The following is a 15,929-nucleotide window of genomic DNA, read 5'->3' on the forward strand; positions in this document are numbered from 1 at the left end:
GCACCCTGAAAATCTTGAGAAAATGTCTTCCTCTCTTGCCAGCTAGCGCCAAAGAGACTGTGGTCCGGGCCCTGATCTTGTCCCGATTAGACTACACCAATGCTCTCTTGGTTGGCAGTCCAGAATATCTGGTTAGGAAACTGCAAGTAGTCCAAAATTCGGCAGTCAGACTGCTACTGGGACTCTCATCCACACAGAGTGTCCGTAACCATCTACCTAACTTGCACTGGCTCCCAGTCGAATCTCGACTAAAATTCAAAATGCTGTCCATTGCACATTGGGCCCTACATGGGCTAGGCCCTATTTATCTACAGAAGAGATTTACCTTTTATAAACCGACTAGACAACTTTGATTGACTGATCAGCTATTAATACAGACTCCTCGGTTTAATCGCCAAAGGCTTGGTGGAAGCTCTTTTGTTCGCAAGGCAGGCTTGGCTTGGAAAATGCTACCGCTGGCTCTTTGGAGTATCCAAGACCCTCTGCTTTTCAAGAAAAAACTAAAAACGAGTAGCTGTGCGCTGTACAAATTAAATATAACATAACATAACATATTACAATGATGGTGAAAATGGGTCCTATAGCGCCTAGTAAATCACTCTCCCTAGGTAGGAACTAATTTTTATAAAATATAGAAGGTCCCTTAGGCTTGTTTGGGGGACCCCCTACCTCCAATATCAGCAGGTGTGAATCACATCAGCATCTGCAAAAGCTCTCTGTCTCTCTGGAAAAAAGGATTCTTCCAAGTGCCTGAAATCATGCTTACAGTGCAATATTAAAGGCGCCAGAATCACTTTGGCTGCAGCTGCATGTATGTTATGGCTAAAATGTGGGCCGTTCAGCCCGATCAACAGCTATCTTGTTATCATAACCTTGGAGGCTTTAGTACTCAGTGTGCAGACTTGAGTCACAATGAAAGTTTAGGGATGCTGAAAACAAGCCATTCTCATGTGAAGCGGTTCACGCAGCCTAACTTACAACAACAGTTATATGCAGTGTCGTGTGCAAAAGCACCAAAAAGGTAAAATGGTGTTTAAACTTCTGATAAGCCTATACTAACATAGCAATGTGCACAACAAGGCCCAGCCCTCACTACACCCTCGCTTGATTAGAGAACGCACAATAGCGGGGGCAATTTACAAGAACGCAGAGTTCAAGTTCGAATGAGACAGAACCAAGTTCAGAATTTCCCCAAACTGGATATTTGGGAGTAAAATCCGAATTAGTAACTATAAATATTTCAAAACCCAACAGGGGTGTATAGTGTCAAAGCACATGTAACTTGTAGAGTGAGAAAAAAATTAAGGGAAAAAAATTCATCAGTCCATTACCCGTCTAAGAAGCAGAAAAAAAGGGTAACTTCAATCCAACAGCGTATAGGCACAGTACGTTGCAACCGCCTCCAATAGGAAGTCGTTGTCATCGTCAGTGAATCTTTCAGCCATCCAATGTAATAATCGGAAAGAACACACATGTTCTTCAACAGCCGGAGCTGCTAGCACCATCAGAGGATAACTCGGGTGTTCTTCGAGATAACGGCATGCCAGACAGTCATGGGCTGCAATCCATATATTCCAATTGCCAAGGACCCCATGCGCTGCTGCGCAGGTCATAATCCCAACTCCAGAACAGTCTAGTTCATGAGCAACTAAGGGACTCATTAGTAGATCATAATCCGGGTTAGGAGATACCGTATTGCAGAGACACAAATCCAGAGCCCATTCAAAATTGCAATCCATGCAGTGGAAATCTTGTTGCACGCATGTAACGTAAGGGAACCTGAAAGATAAACCATATACCACACTCAAAGTAGCCAGAGTTAGCAATCTATAGTATTCAAGCATCCGGTTACGAAGTTGGAGCAACCTGGGCAGCTTACCACATCAATTGTCATTATTTAATAATAAATAACTACAGTTTGCTAACAACTTGAAAGCTGGTGTACCTTTTAAAATGCAGGCCAAATTCGGTGCTTCTTTGTTACAGTAGCCGTACAATTGTATATTCCTACAGACCAATGAGTGATCAGGTGGGGAAGTGCAATCTTTACCTTTCAAATAAACCTCTTTTCCCTCCCTCAAATGCCTATAGGTGAAACCTCATGGAGGTACGCGCTACCCAATGATTCATATCTGTCTATGGCATATTGTTTCATGCATGCTTCAAATATAAACAGCCGCAAAGGAAGTGTTATTAACCCATGAATAAGCCAAACTGCAGAATTTGTCTCGGCCACAGAAAATGGTAAAGGTTCCAGCTTTTCAATGTGCAGAAGTGAAAATGTAGCATCTTTCATTGACATAAATTGTTGTTTAACAGTCAGATTAAATGGTAAAAACAGTTCATATAGTCCCAAGGCACTTTCCAAGCCTTCAACATTTGTAAAGTCCAGGCAAACTGCATAACCGAATGCAATTGATTTTGACCATGGGACAAAACTGAGACTACATCTTGCACAATATCAACAACCAAAGAAACAATATTATCTAATGTGTAAATTCGGGAAAAAAGTTTGTTAATGCTATTATCTACAACTGCAAGCACTTTTTCTAAATTAGCTTGATCAATAGCTCTTGACCTAGAAGCAGTATCAATTTGGGACAGTCTCCAAACTTCGTTGTATATGACATAAATCCATCTTTTGGATCTCCCTGCTGCAGGACTTTTTACAAAGTCATTCAAATCAACATCTTCAGTAAATTTAGATAAATAAAGCTTAACTGACGTTAAAGTGGAGTGTTTGAGCCAAAACCTGCCTACAGAATAGGTAGTGATAGAATGGTCACTCTGAAAACGGGGTTCCACTCTAACCTGTGTACAGCCAGGGGCCAAACCCAGAAGACGATGCTGGCATGAATCTGCACTTTTTTGCCATAACAGCCAACCTTGGGGATCCAAATTGGAAAAGTTAAAAGACGAATTTAGTAGCAGAGTCTGTAAATCACTAAGGGGCCTACTAGTGTGGTTGTTCCAATTGGGGAAATCTCGCAAATCAGGAATAGAGGGTGAATTTAATGTATTAGATGTAACCAATCCAAGGCAGGTAGTTGGCGAAATAGTCGAGTTCAGAAACAACATATGGTTCGGGATGAGACATGCACAATGCGAAGCCTCAGTGCCTTGTACTTGCCAATTTTTAGAACCCCAAACAGATTTAAGATCAATTGTATCTTTCCACAGCTCATAGCCTCCTATTGCTAATTGGGCGATAAAGGACTTTTAATATAATAATTTTGTGTGGGTAAGTCTAACTTTGGAAGAGGACTTCTCAGTCATCTTAAAATAAAATGCAACAGGGTTGGATTGAATAAAATCAGTAAAGTAAGAAAACTTTTTCAAAAAAGATGTGGAGCTGCCTTCAACAGGTGCCAGACAATGTTCCCATTGTGTTTAATTAACCACATTCCTAAATGTGTTTGCTTTGGGCAGAAAATGATTGCCATAGTGTTGGTAACAAAACAAATCAGCATCATTTGCAGAGTCTAAATCCAAATCTTCAGCATCAAAGGCAGCATAAGATTTCAAATCAGAAAATAGAGCCTCTACGGCTTGGACGTTCCAGTCATCAGAGCATATATTTTGTTTAACCACATCCCCCATTGAAACACACAATACATTAGGGACATTAATAACCTCTGTGGGACCGTGAATCTGAAATTTGACAGCATCCCATGCAATTCCATCTAAGACAGGTCAAGCAGTGATATTCACAAAAGTCTGGTCCCTCTTTGTGATGTGTGATGAGCAGTGGGGTGGTAAATTTCAATCAATAAGTCTAATTGTAGATCTTTCTTTAACATAGTGTCCATTCACAAGAAGGAAAAAATGCACCACAAATCCAATGGACATAAATAAAAAAACTGAAAAAGTACCAGCCAAATGTATGTCCAAGGGGGGATTAAAAAATGTTTTTAAACCAAACAGCAAAAATTTTAACTTTTGATGGCGGCTTGATGTGGCAGAATCAGTGTCAAATGAAAAACGTGATTGATTAGTCACACAGGTTTCTAAATTGGGCATCGATAAATCTGTGGGGTAAGTGTACTCCGTATCATCAAGAGGATCTCCAGTCGGTGGATTCAATAAAGGATTCGTAACTGTATTTGTCTCAATGGCAACATCAGGCCTGGTGGTAGGTTCCGGAGCCAAAACAGAGTTCCGCACATTGCTGGACAAGAGACCGCAGATGTCATACTAAGAAGAATTGAACCACATTCCTAAATGTGTTTGCTTTGTGCAGAAAATGATTGCCATAGTGTTGGTAACAAAACAAATCAGCATCATTTGCAGAGTCTAAATACAAATCTTCAGCATCAAAGGCAGCATAAAATTTCAAATCAGAAAACAGAGCCTCTACGGCTTGGACGTTCCAGTCATCAGAGCATATATTTTGTTTAACCTCATCCCCCATTGAAACACACAATACATTAGGGACATTAATAACCTCTGTGGGACCGTGAATCTGAAATTTGACAGCATCCCATGCAATTCCATCTAAGACAGGTCAAGCAGTGATATTCACAAAAGTCTGGTCCCTCTTTGTGATGTGTGATGAGCAGTGGGGTGCTAAATTTCAATCAATAAGTCTAATTGTAGATCTTTCTTTAACATAGTGTCCATTCACAAGAAGGAAAAAATACACCACAAATCCAATGGACATAAATAAAAAAAACTGAAAAAGTACCAGCCAAATGTATGTCCAAGGGGGGATTAAAAAATTTTTTTAAACCAGACAGCAAAAATTTAAACTTTTGATGGCGGCTTAATGTGGCAGAATCAGTGTCAAATGAAAAACGTGATTGATTAGTCACACAGGTTTCTAAATTGGGCATCGATAAATCTGTGGGGTAAGTGTACTCCGTATCATCAAGAGGATCTCTAGTCGGTGGATTCAATAAAGGATTCGTAACTGTATTTGTCTCAATGGCAACATCAGGCCTGGTGGTAGGTTCCGGAGCCAAAACAGAGTTCCGCACATTGCTGGACAAGAGACCGCAGATGTCATACTAAGAAGAATTGGCCACCCTGTGTAGTTTGCCATTGTCAATGGAGATGTACCTGTTTTCCTTACGAGCAGGAAGTGGAGGTAAAATGACTGTTCTTGTGCCTTGCACGCCAAGTAGAGGAACTGGAGCACGGTATGAGGGGCCAAACTCCTTCTTGTTTTCGACCTTCTATCGGACTAGTTCACAAACTCGGGGTAGCCAGCCAACTACCGGAATCTGCAATGCAGCATCAGATGTGGAGGGCAAATGTTACTTTGCAAGACTGTCTCTCGTCTTTTGTAGATTCTGGAAAACAGCACAATGTTCATCTACGTCAAAGGGAGTGGCAGACGCCGCCAGGTCTAGATCATTAAGGTCCGGAACAAACATTTTGATACCAAATAGCATTTCGAAACGGGTCTGCCCACAAAGAGACCTTCTAGGGAGATTGTTAAGTACATGCTGAATGCTATTGAGGTGGTCTAGCCAGTTCTGGCCTGTACCTAAAACCCTAGCTGTCAAGGATTGCTTTAATTCACAGTTCATCCACTCCACAACACTATTGCCCTCAGGCCGTTATGTAGACGAAAATTTGACTTGGACCTCCAATGAATGCACCTTGTAAGCCTCAGAGGTGAACGCTGGACCCGGGTCCGAGTGGAAGGTACCAAATGCAATAATTCCCACAAACGATTCAGAAAAGGGGGGGTGGTGATGAACAGAGTGTCTGAATTAAGCAGACCACTCTTACCCAGTCCAAAGATCAGGGCTTGATCCATCACCGTTATTTATCTCACTGCACCATCCCAGCTCAGAGCCTGGCTATATGCAAATCAGTCTGTCCCTGGCCCAGTGCATCATGGGAACAGGGCAGACTAAACTACCAAGCCAATTCTTCACCAGAAAGGAGACAAGCTACTGGGGACCGGTTTCTGGCATTTCAGCCTTCTTCGGCCCGGCTTGCTTGAATCCTGATGGTGCAGTGAGAAAGGGACTCATGTCTGAGTATAGCCTGCCACACCTATAGTGGCCAAAAACGATTCAGAAAAGGGGGGTGGTGATGAACAGAGTGTCTGAATTAAGCAGACCACTCTTACCCAGTCCAAAGATCAGGGCTTGATCCATCACCGTTATTTATCTCACTGCACCATCCCAGCTCGGAACCTGGCTATATGCAAATCAGTCTGTCCCTGGCCCAGTGCATCATGGGAACAGGGCAGACTAAACTACCAAGCCAATTCTTCACCAGAAAGGAGACAAGCTACCGGGGACCGGTTTCTGGCCTTTCAGCCTTCTTCGGCCTGGCTTGCTTGAATCCTGATGGTGCAGTGAGAAAGGGACTCATGTCTGAGTATACCCTGCCACACCTATAGTGGCCAAAAACGATTCAGAAAAGGGGGGTGGTGATGAACAGAATTTCTGAATTAAGCGACCACTCTTACCCAGTCCAAAGATCAGGGCTTGATCCATCACCGTTATTTATCTCACTGCACCATCCCAGCTCAGAACCTGGCTATATGCAAATCAGTCTGTCCCTGGCCCAGTGCATCATGGGAACAGGGCAGACTAATGTCCCTGAAACTTGTGGTGTTTTCAGTGAATTTTATATATATGTATTTAATCTCCTCTCACTCTTACAAGGAAGGAATCAGCACTCAGGTTGTAGTTTGGGAGTATTTCAGCCTTTGCGAAACTTATAAATTAATTAGCACATAGCACGCAAAAGGTTCGCAGCACTTTTTAAACTTAATGTCGGCAGCCTACCGAGTGCGGTCTCCATGGCACACAGGCACCGTCCACCTTTTGCGTGCTATGTGCATTTCTAGCTTAGGCACCAATTCATTCCACATTGGGAGCACTATGTTTTCTAATAACCAGACATGCCCAGTGACCCGAAGCGGCACTTTTTAAACTTAATGTCGGCAGCCTAACCCCAGTGGCGTCTAGCCACATGCTGCCCTCGTCCTGAATATTTGTTTAATAATTAATTTATAAGTTTCACAACTCACTTGAGCACACGATCGGGTCCCCACTACCGATTGATTTAACCTGATAAGTTCACATGCTATAAGTAGGTGTTGCATGATGACACCCCCAGAGCACTTGCTAATTCAGTATGCTTTTTGAAAAGGGACTCATCTAAGCTACCTTTTTCCCAGATTGACCTTCCGGCCTTCCGACCAGGGTGTGACTTTTGCCTCCTGTGAGTCCAGAATCCCCCCGTGAGTATACCGTACCCACATGACTTCTCCTGTCTAAAGTAATGCCCTACACCTCTCTGAAACCTACTTCCTTTCTCTTCCAGGCCCTCCCCCCCCTGTCTTGATAAAGACCCGCCGTGACCACCAATCGGGGCACACTTGGGTCGAAACGTCGACGCACAACACTGGTCAAGAAATCTCCGTGAACGGGCATAGTAACCATCTGTCTCCTTGGAGCATTAACCTAGAACTCTGACCATCAAATCAAAATGTTCCCCCTTCTTCCCTGTGCATAATATTGTATATAGTTGTAAATATATGTCACTCAATTTACTGCACCATTCACTTTGCTCACCAACAGTCACTGTTCTTAGAATCTGTATAAAATAAATAGGAATTAAGTAATTCCGATGTTTTGTAAATGTGACGCTGTTTTCTATATATAAAACTTTGAACTACATCTGTTTTCAGAGAGGTTTTATCCAATTTAATTGAACTATAAATGTGAAATCGTGTTTTGAGCTAACTTAGCCTTTACCTAAAAGCAATTTATTCGTTCACCCGACAGAACCATTGTTTCTTTAATCATACTTACCCAGGTTCTGAGGGACACAGGGTTACCCCTTTTTGTTATAGCATCTGTGCTTAGCTTGCTGCCCCTATTCTCCTTCCCCCTGCCCTCCGATGTCTGTGTGCATGCCCCTGCTCATCCTTTTTGCCCACCATGTTCCATGGACCTGCACTCCTATCTACTCTGAGTGTTCAGTTGAGCTGCCACTCCCCTGCCTAGCATTGTCAGATGACTGTTACTTGTCCCTGCCACCTCCACCCTGCCTGTCCACATTCCATGCCCCTATCCCCTTCCTCCTGTCCCCATGGTCCATTTTAATGCCATACTGCCCTCCCTGCTTGTTGTGCTCCAACTGATCCTCCTGCCTGCCCTGCGTGGTCTGTTGTGAGGCCCCTTCCCCTGAGCTCTCTTGTCTGTGCCCAGGTCCTGACCCTCCCTTTTATCCTCCATGGTCCTTTGTGCATGCCCCTGTACCCTCCTTCTTGCCCATCATAGCCATTGTGCTGCCACTAACCCTCCTGCTTGCCATGCATGGTATTCTGTGCTGCCATAGCCCCTCCCACCTTCTCTGTGTGGTCAGCTAGCTGCCCCTGACCCCCTCCCACCTTCCCTCCATGGTCAGTGTGTCTGCCATTATAGACTCACTGTTGCTCTACATGGTGTGTCTTGCTTCTAGTACCCATCCTGCCTGACCTCCATGGTCATCTTGCTGCTCCTTCCCTGCCCCCTTCCCCCCAGCCATATGTTTCCATGAGCAGGCCTCTTCCCTCCCTCCTGGCTTGTCTGTTCCATTGTAATGCCCCTGATCCGTCCCGCCTGCTCTTTATGGTCCGTTATGCTGCTGCTTTCTCTCCTGTCTGTCCATTATGTTTAGCTATCTACCATTGCCTCTTTTCCCTCTGTTCTCTGTTGTCCATGTGCATGGTCCTATCCCCTCCTATTGCTTTGAATGGATTGTTGTGCTACACTCCCGTCCCCCAGGCCCTGTGTGGTGTATTGTGCTACTGCAAACCCTGATGCCTGCGCTGTAGGGTCAGTTTGGTGCATCTCTCCATGTCCATCCTGTACTCTGTTATCCGAGTCCATGTCCCTACACCAATTTCTCCAGCCTTCCATGATCCAATGTACCATACTTGCTAACAATTATAACTTGGTAAGAGGGAGATTTTGAAAAACAAATTGGGGTATTGAATATTGATTTTCCCCTTTGACTTACATTGAAAAAGAGGAGATTGTAGACAGTAGACAAGTCAAATAAAGCCCATTTGGGCTTAAAAACATTGGACATTTCCTGGCTGAATCGGGTCTGTTGGCATGTATGGTTGTACTACCACTGCCTCTTCTTTCTGCCCACAATGGTCTATTATATTGCCACAGTCTCTCTTGGCATTTCTGTATTGTTGGTTTGTTGCCCCTGCCCCCCTTTCCACTGCCCTCCATTATTGCCTCTGCACCCTCCTACCTGCCTTCAATTTTCAGAGTCCGTGCCCCTTGCCTCTGCCTCTCAATAGTATCCTAATGAACAACTAGATTGCTAACATTCTATATTTATTACAAAAGTGTGGAACGCCTGACGTCATCTTGATGTAATCAAAACTGTAATACCCAGAGCATTTCCTTTAGAAATTAAATAGTCAAGAGGGTCTTATTAGCATCAAAATTAGTGTTCGTGTTTTAAAAACCTAAAATGAGGACATATTTTCTGATTTTTCAAATAGTGACAAATCACTTTTAAATTATTTGTTATCTTTATGTTTCTTCTATCCAGTTGACCACTTGATTAAATGTTGGACTTAGGGGAGAGGATGTGGTGTTACTTCCAAAGCTGCAGACTTTGCAACTGGGGAACTAGGTTGGCGTTTCTGCTTCAGGTCGACATTATGTAATTCTGGTCAAATCACTTAACCTCCCCATGTCTATAACCAAAATTAATTTGTTCTTGTGTGATGTAACCAATGCTCATGTAAAGCACTACAATACCTGACAAGTCTGCACTATATAAAACTGCAAAAACACAAAAATAAAGTGTTTTGCACACTTCTGACATTGGGCTACATGTGAGCTACATCTGGGTGATAGTTGTGCTACATTTGGGATCGTTTGTCTCTTATGGCCATCTTGGGAGACTTATTTGTTATGAAGTTTCCTAATTTCCTCATTTACTGCAGCCTCCACAGGAGGAAATATTTTCAGCTTTTTACTTTGGTTCCATCAATAAGGCTTTCAGATGTGTCACACATTTGCAATAAATTCTGAATGTTAGCACTCTATTGCTCATTAGATCACTGTAGTAAAGCTACTACTCACCAGGGAAGTCTGCTGCTGGTATTCAAAGTGCATGTTTCAGTCTGCATGCCAGAATGTTTTAACATGCTTACTTATGACAAAAGAATGGAAGTAAGTAAGTAAGTAAGTAAAATTTTTATTACACAATTATTTAAAATCATTGCAATGTGCACATACAAAAAATGACCTTTTAAGTAAAAAAGATGTAGTCAAGTCTGTTAAAAAAGACAATAAAATTGATGGGTAGGGTAAAGGGAAGGGAAAGCAGAAAAGCCAAGGGAATATCACTTAGGGGGGTTAAAATTCAAGCTGGCTCAGATGGTAGAGTCAAGGAGTTAATTTCTGTGATGAATTTTATAAAGCGCTTCGCCAACTGTGGCGAGTCCCCCCTCATACATGCCTCGAGCGCTTCTTGACATGTCCTGATGCCTAGAAAAAGACAAATTGGTCTCAGACAGAATATTCTTTGCGTCCGAAGGCGATGGCAAATGCACAGAATGTGGATTAGGTCTTCCTCTCCCTGGTTGCTGAAACGGCACTGAGAGGAGGCTTCTTTCTTGTATCCTTGGCCAAACTTGTATGCCTTCAACGGAATTAAGCCGAAACCAAATCTCATTAATTGATGTTTGATATACGTCTTCATTGCTGATGCGAGATAAGATGGTAGTGTTTTCGGGGCATATAGTTTGGCAGCCCAGGTGCCATGAAAAAGCTGGAGAACCTGTTACATATCCGATTGATTGGATAGAATTTTAGCTTGCTTGGTTAAAATCTTCGATTTCGTTTCATGGGGCAAGGAAGAGGACCATATATCCCCCGCTTAGAGGGAATTGAGGCAGAATGTCAAATATTTAATCCATGATGTAGTTGGGTTGAATGGAACACCTGAAACCATCTTGATTGAATAAAGTGGTAACACTTAATTTGCAAAGGAACAAAATGAGGGGCTTCATTTTGCCATAGAAAGTATGATTAGTGCTGCAGAAAGAAAAATTAGGGCACATTTTGACTTCTCAAATCCTCTTCTCTTTCATTAAAAATTCTAACATGCAGAATGAAACAAGCAATTTGAATACCAGCAGCAGACTCCCCTGGTGAGCAGTAGCTTTACTACAGTAATCTAATGAGCAACTAGAGTGCTAACATTCAGAATTGATTGCAAATGTGTGACACATCTGAATGTCCTCTTGATGAAACCGAAGTAAACAAGCATTGAAAATGCAATAGGTCTCTCCCTCGTTTAAGTTAAAGCAATTCCGTTTTTAATTAGGTGGCTTTTTAGCTTTGCTTTTATTAGTGTTTTTCAAACTTTCATGTACATAACATGCATATGTATGCATATATGTATATGCGTATTCATGTATGCATTTATATGTGTATTTATATAGATATGCAGATTATATATATGTTTATATATGTCCAGCTCACAATTCCTATGTCCCACAAGGAAATGAACGGCACTCACTGGGCTTTGTTTTTTGGCAGCAGTTTTATTCAAACAGATGCGTTTCGGATAAGGTTTCCTTCGTCAGTGTTGTTACAAGTATACATTCGCGGCCGCCAGTTTAAAGGAAGCACATTTCATGTGGTAGTCAACTAGGGACTAACGCGCCAGCTGTTTTTGCGGGTGCCATCTTTAAGAAGAAAAAAACATAGAGTTTGTACATAGTAGCATCATTGGTGGAAATCAGTTACAATACGGACACCTTGCCAAAACATTTTAAGTGATGCGATTAGTTTTGTACGTGATCTCGCCGTGGATCGGCAATTGCAACCTTTTTAAGCCGGTTGCCAAAGGCTAATTCCCTTGCTACCCATACAGTTTTTGCCGTGTATCGGCTTTAAAATCATGCTTCCCCTAATCTGCTTACAGAAAAAGAAAAAGAAACTATATTCATTACACAAATGTATAAAGAACATTCATACTGCATATATATGCAGTGATTTTTGATTTCATCATTAATTACCGATTTTCATTTCATCCTTATTTACCAAGATGGACTGCCATCTCCTCCCCACTCTTCAAACCATTGGGTGACTTGGTCCCCATGTCAATGATATATCGAGACTCTAACCTCCTTAGTTTTAGAACTCTATCTCAACCTCTCACATGTGGGGGTGCACAGTCTAAGCAGAAATATTTTAACAGATCCCTGTTACTTTTGTGTTTTACTGAAAAATGACACGCCACTGGGTAGCTGAAATCTTTTTTGTTAATTGCGCGCATATGTTCTAACACTTTTAGTTTTACCATATTTATGGTGCTCCCTATGTAGTTTAACCCACAGGGGCATGTCAGGCAGTATACTGCATGAGTTGTCTGGCATGTCATGAACTTATTGTCTGTCTTTAAGCCTTTAATCTTGTAAGTCAAAACCCTTTTACTTGACGTACAAGCCTTGCATTTTCCGCAAGGAAAAAATCCCCTCATGTCTTTTAGAGTGCCTTTTCTAGGCATGGGACTATCGAGATGACTATGTACCAGATTGTCTCTCAGTGATTGGGCTTTTCTGTAGGTGATTAGTGGACCCGCTGGGTTATCATTTGTTTTCAGTATATGCCAGTTTTTCTTCATGATGTTTCTTAGTGCGTTAGCTTAATTGGAGTAGGTGGTGATCATTCTACATTTTTCATTAGAATCCTGCTTCAGTTTCCCTTGTATCAGTAATTCATTCCTATTCAGGTTTTTAACTCTATTTAGGGTGCTTTCTAAGAGTCCTACGCTATAACCCCTAGCCAAGAATCGTTCAAAGCTGCTGTTAACATAGAGATCGAAAGGGTACCAAGGGGTTTGAGAATATACACTGTTCCAGCCTACGAAAACCCGGACCCCAAATTATTAGAAGCCTGGTTTGCACATACTGCGATGTCGTGCAAAGGGATTTTAGAAATGTTGGTGCAATTCGCATGGAGCGATCGTGACAAAGCATTAAAAGAAATTGAGCTCCTAGAGGAAGAGTTGCAAAAAAACCCGGACAAAGACTCACAGGATCAATTAAGGGAGGCCATGAAAAAACAGCTTGCTAAATACGAAACCAAGATCCGACATCAAAAGGATGAAAAGTTTGACCTGGATGAAAGGGACTTTGCCATGGGGCGGATTCTAACATTCTCTAAAAAATACGATCAACCCCGCAAAGAGATGGTGAACAAAAACAAAGCTGCCACAAAGAGTTGAAACCTCCGAATCCGAGGTAACAGATAAAGAACAATCTGAAGACGAATTACCAGGCCCGTCTGGAAATTTACAAAAAAAACCTTTTCAACAGAAGTTTCTTATCATACGTCGATCTTGGCTCCGAGGAGGGATGACCAGGCCCACCGAAGAAGAAGAAGAACAAGGCGGGGTGGCAGGAAGAGGTCGGGCAAAAGTGCTCCAAACAACCAGAACTACAAGAAGCAAGAGGGGGGCCAGAAGGTAGAAAAAGCTGAGTGAGTAGTAGAGAGTAAGGGGTAGAGAGAGAGTAGTGGATAGTATTAGGGAGTGAGTAGTAGAAAGTGAGTAGTAGAGAGTGAGTAGTATAGAGTAGTAGTAGAGAGAGAGCAGTAGAGAGTAAGTAGTAGAGTAGTAGAGAGTACGTATTACAGAGTAGTTGAGAGTGAGCAGTAGAGAGTAATGGGTAGAGATAGAGTAGTGGATAGTACTAGGAAGTGAGTAGTGGAGTAGTAGAGAGTGAGTAGTAGAGAGTAGTAGAGAGTGAATAGTATAGAGTAGTAAAGAGAGAGTAGTAGAGGGCAAGTAGTAGAGAGTGTGTAGTAGAGAGTGAGTAGTAGAAAGTGAATTGTGCAGCAAGTAGTAGAGAGTGAGTAGTAGAGAGGGTAGTAGAGAGAAGTAGAGTAGTAGAGAATGAGTAGTAGAGTGAGTAGTAGAGAGCGAATAGTAGAGAGTGAGTAGTGGAGAGTGAGCAGTAGAGACAGAGTATTAGAGTGAGTAGTAGAGAGTGAGTAGTAGAGCATAGAGTAGTATAGAGTAGTAGAGAGTGAGTAGTAAAGTAGTAGAGAGTGAGTGGTAGAGAGTAGTAGAGTAGTTAGGAGTGAGTAGTAGAGAGAGTAGTAGAGAGTAGTAGAGTAGTAGAGAGTGAGTAGTAGAGAGTGAGGAGTAGAGAGTAGTAGAGAGCGAGTAGTAGACAGTAAGTAGTAGAGAATGGGTAGGAGAGAGAGTAGTAGAGAGTGAGTAGTAGAGAGTAGTAGAGTGAGTAGTAGAAAAAGGGTAGTAGAGAGTAGTAGAGAGTGAATAGCCGAGTAGTAGAGAGTGAGTGGTAGAGAGTAGTAGAGAATAGTAGAGTGAGTAGTACAGAGTAGTAGAGAGTGAGTAGTAGAAAGAGTAGTAGAGAGTAGTAGAGAGTGAGTAGTAGAGAGAGTAGTAGAGAGTAGTAGAGTAGTAGAGAGTGAGTATTAGAGAGTTAGTAATAGAGAGTAGTAGAGAGTGAGTAGTCGAGTAGTAGAGAGTGAGTGGTAAAGAGTAGTAGAGTATAGTAGAGTGAGTAGTACAGAGTAGTAGAGAGTGAGTAGTAGAGAGAGTAGTAGAGAGAAGTAGAGAGTAGTAGAGAGAATAGCAGAGAGTGAGTAGTAGAGAGTAAGGGGTAGAGAGAGAGTAGTGGATAGTATTAGGGAGTGAGTAGTAGAAAGTGAGTAGTAGAGAGTAGTGGAGTAGTAGAGAGTAAGTAGTATAGAGTAGTAGATAGTGAGTAGTAGAGAGTAGTAAAGAGAGAGTAGTAGAGGGCAAGTAGTAGAGAGTGTGTAGTAGAGAGTGAGTAGTAGAGAGTAGTAGAGTAGTAGAGAGGGAGTATGGGTGTGAGTAGTAGAGAGCGAACAGTAGAGAGTGAGTAGTGGAGAGTGAGTAGTAGAGATGGAGTAGTAGAGAGTATTAGAGTGAGCAGTAGAGAGTGAGTAGTAGAGAGAGAGTAGTATTGAGTAGTAGAGAGTAAGTAGTAGAGTAGTAGAGAGTGAGTGGTAGAGCGTAGTAGAGTGAGTAGTAAAGAGTAGGAGAGAGTGAGTAGTGGAGAGAGTAGTAGAGAGTAGTAGAGTAGTAGAGAGTTAGTAGTAGAGAGAAGTAGAGTAGTAGAGAGTGAGTAGTAGAGAGTGAGTAATAGAGAGTAGTAGAGAGTGAGTAGTCGAGTAGTAGAGAGTGAGTGGTAAGGAGTAGTAGAGAATAGTAGAGTGAGTAGTAGAGAGTGAGTAATAGAGAGTAGTAGAGAGTGAGTAGTCGAGTAGTAGAGAGTGAGTGGTAAGGAGTAGTAGAGAATAGTGGAGTGAGTAGTACAGAGTAGTAGAGAGTGAGTAGTAGAGAGAGTAGTAGAGAGAATAGCAGAGAGAGAGTAGTAGAGAGTAGTAGAGTGAGTAATAGAGAGTGAGTAGTAGAACGTGAGAAGTATAGAGTAGTTGAGAGAGTAATAGAGAGTAGTAGAGACTGATTAGTAGAGTGAGTAGTAGAGAGTAGTAGAGAGTGAGTAGTAGAGAGTGAGTAGCAGAGAGGGAGTAGTAGAGAGTGAGTAGTAGAAAGTGAGTAGTAGAGAGTAGTAGAGAGATAGTGTAGAGAGTAGTAGAGAGTGAGTAGTAGAGAGAGAGCAGTAGAGAGTGAGTAGTAGAGTAGTAGAGAGTACGTAGTAGAGAGTAGTTGAGAGTGAGTAGTAGAGAGTAAGGGGTAGAGAGAGAGTAGTGGATAGTATTAGGGAGTGAGTAGTAGAAAGTGAGTAGTAGAGAGTAGTGGAGTAGTAGAGAGTGAGTAGTATAGAGTAGTAGAGAGTGAGTAGTAGAGAGTAGTAAAGAGAGAGTAGTAGAGGGCAAGTAGTAGACAGTGTGTAGTAGAGAGTGAGTAGTAGAGAGTAGTGGAGTAGTAGAGAGGGAGTATGGGTGTGAGTAGTAGAGAGCGAACAGTAGAGAGTG

The sequence above is a fragment of the Lissotriton vulgaris genome, chromosome 5 (assembly GCF_964263255.1).
Source record: "Lissotriton vulgaris chromosome 5, aLisVul1.2, whole genome shotgun sequence".
Lineage (NCBI taxonomy): Eukaryota > Metazoa > Chordata > Amphibia > Caudata > Salamandridae > Lissotriton > Lissotriton vulgaris.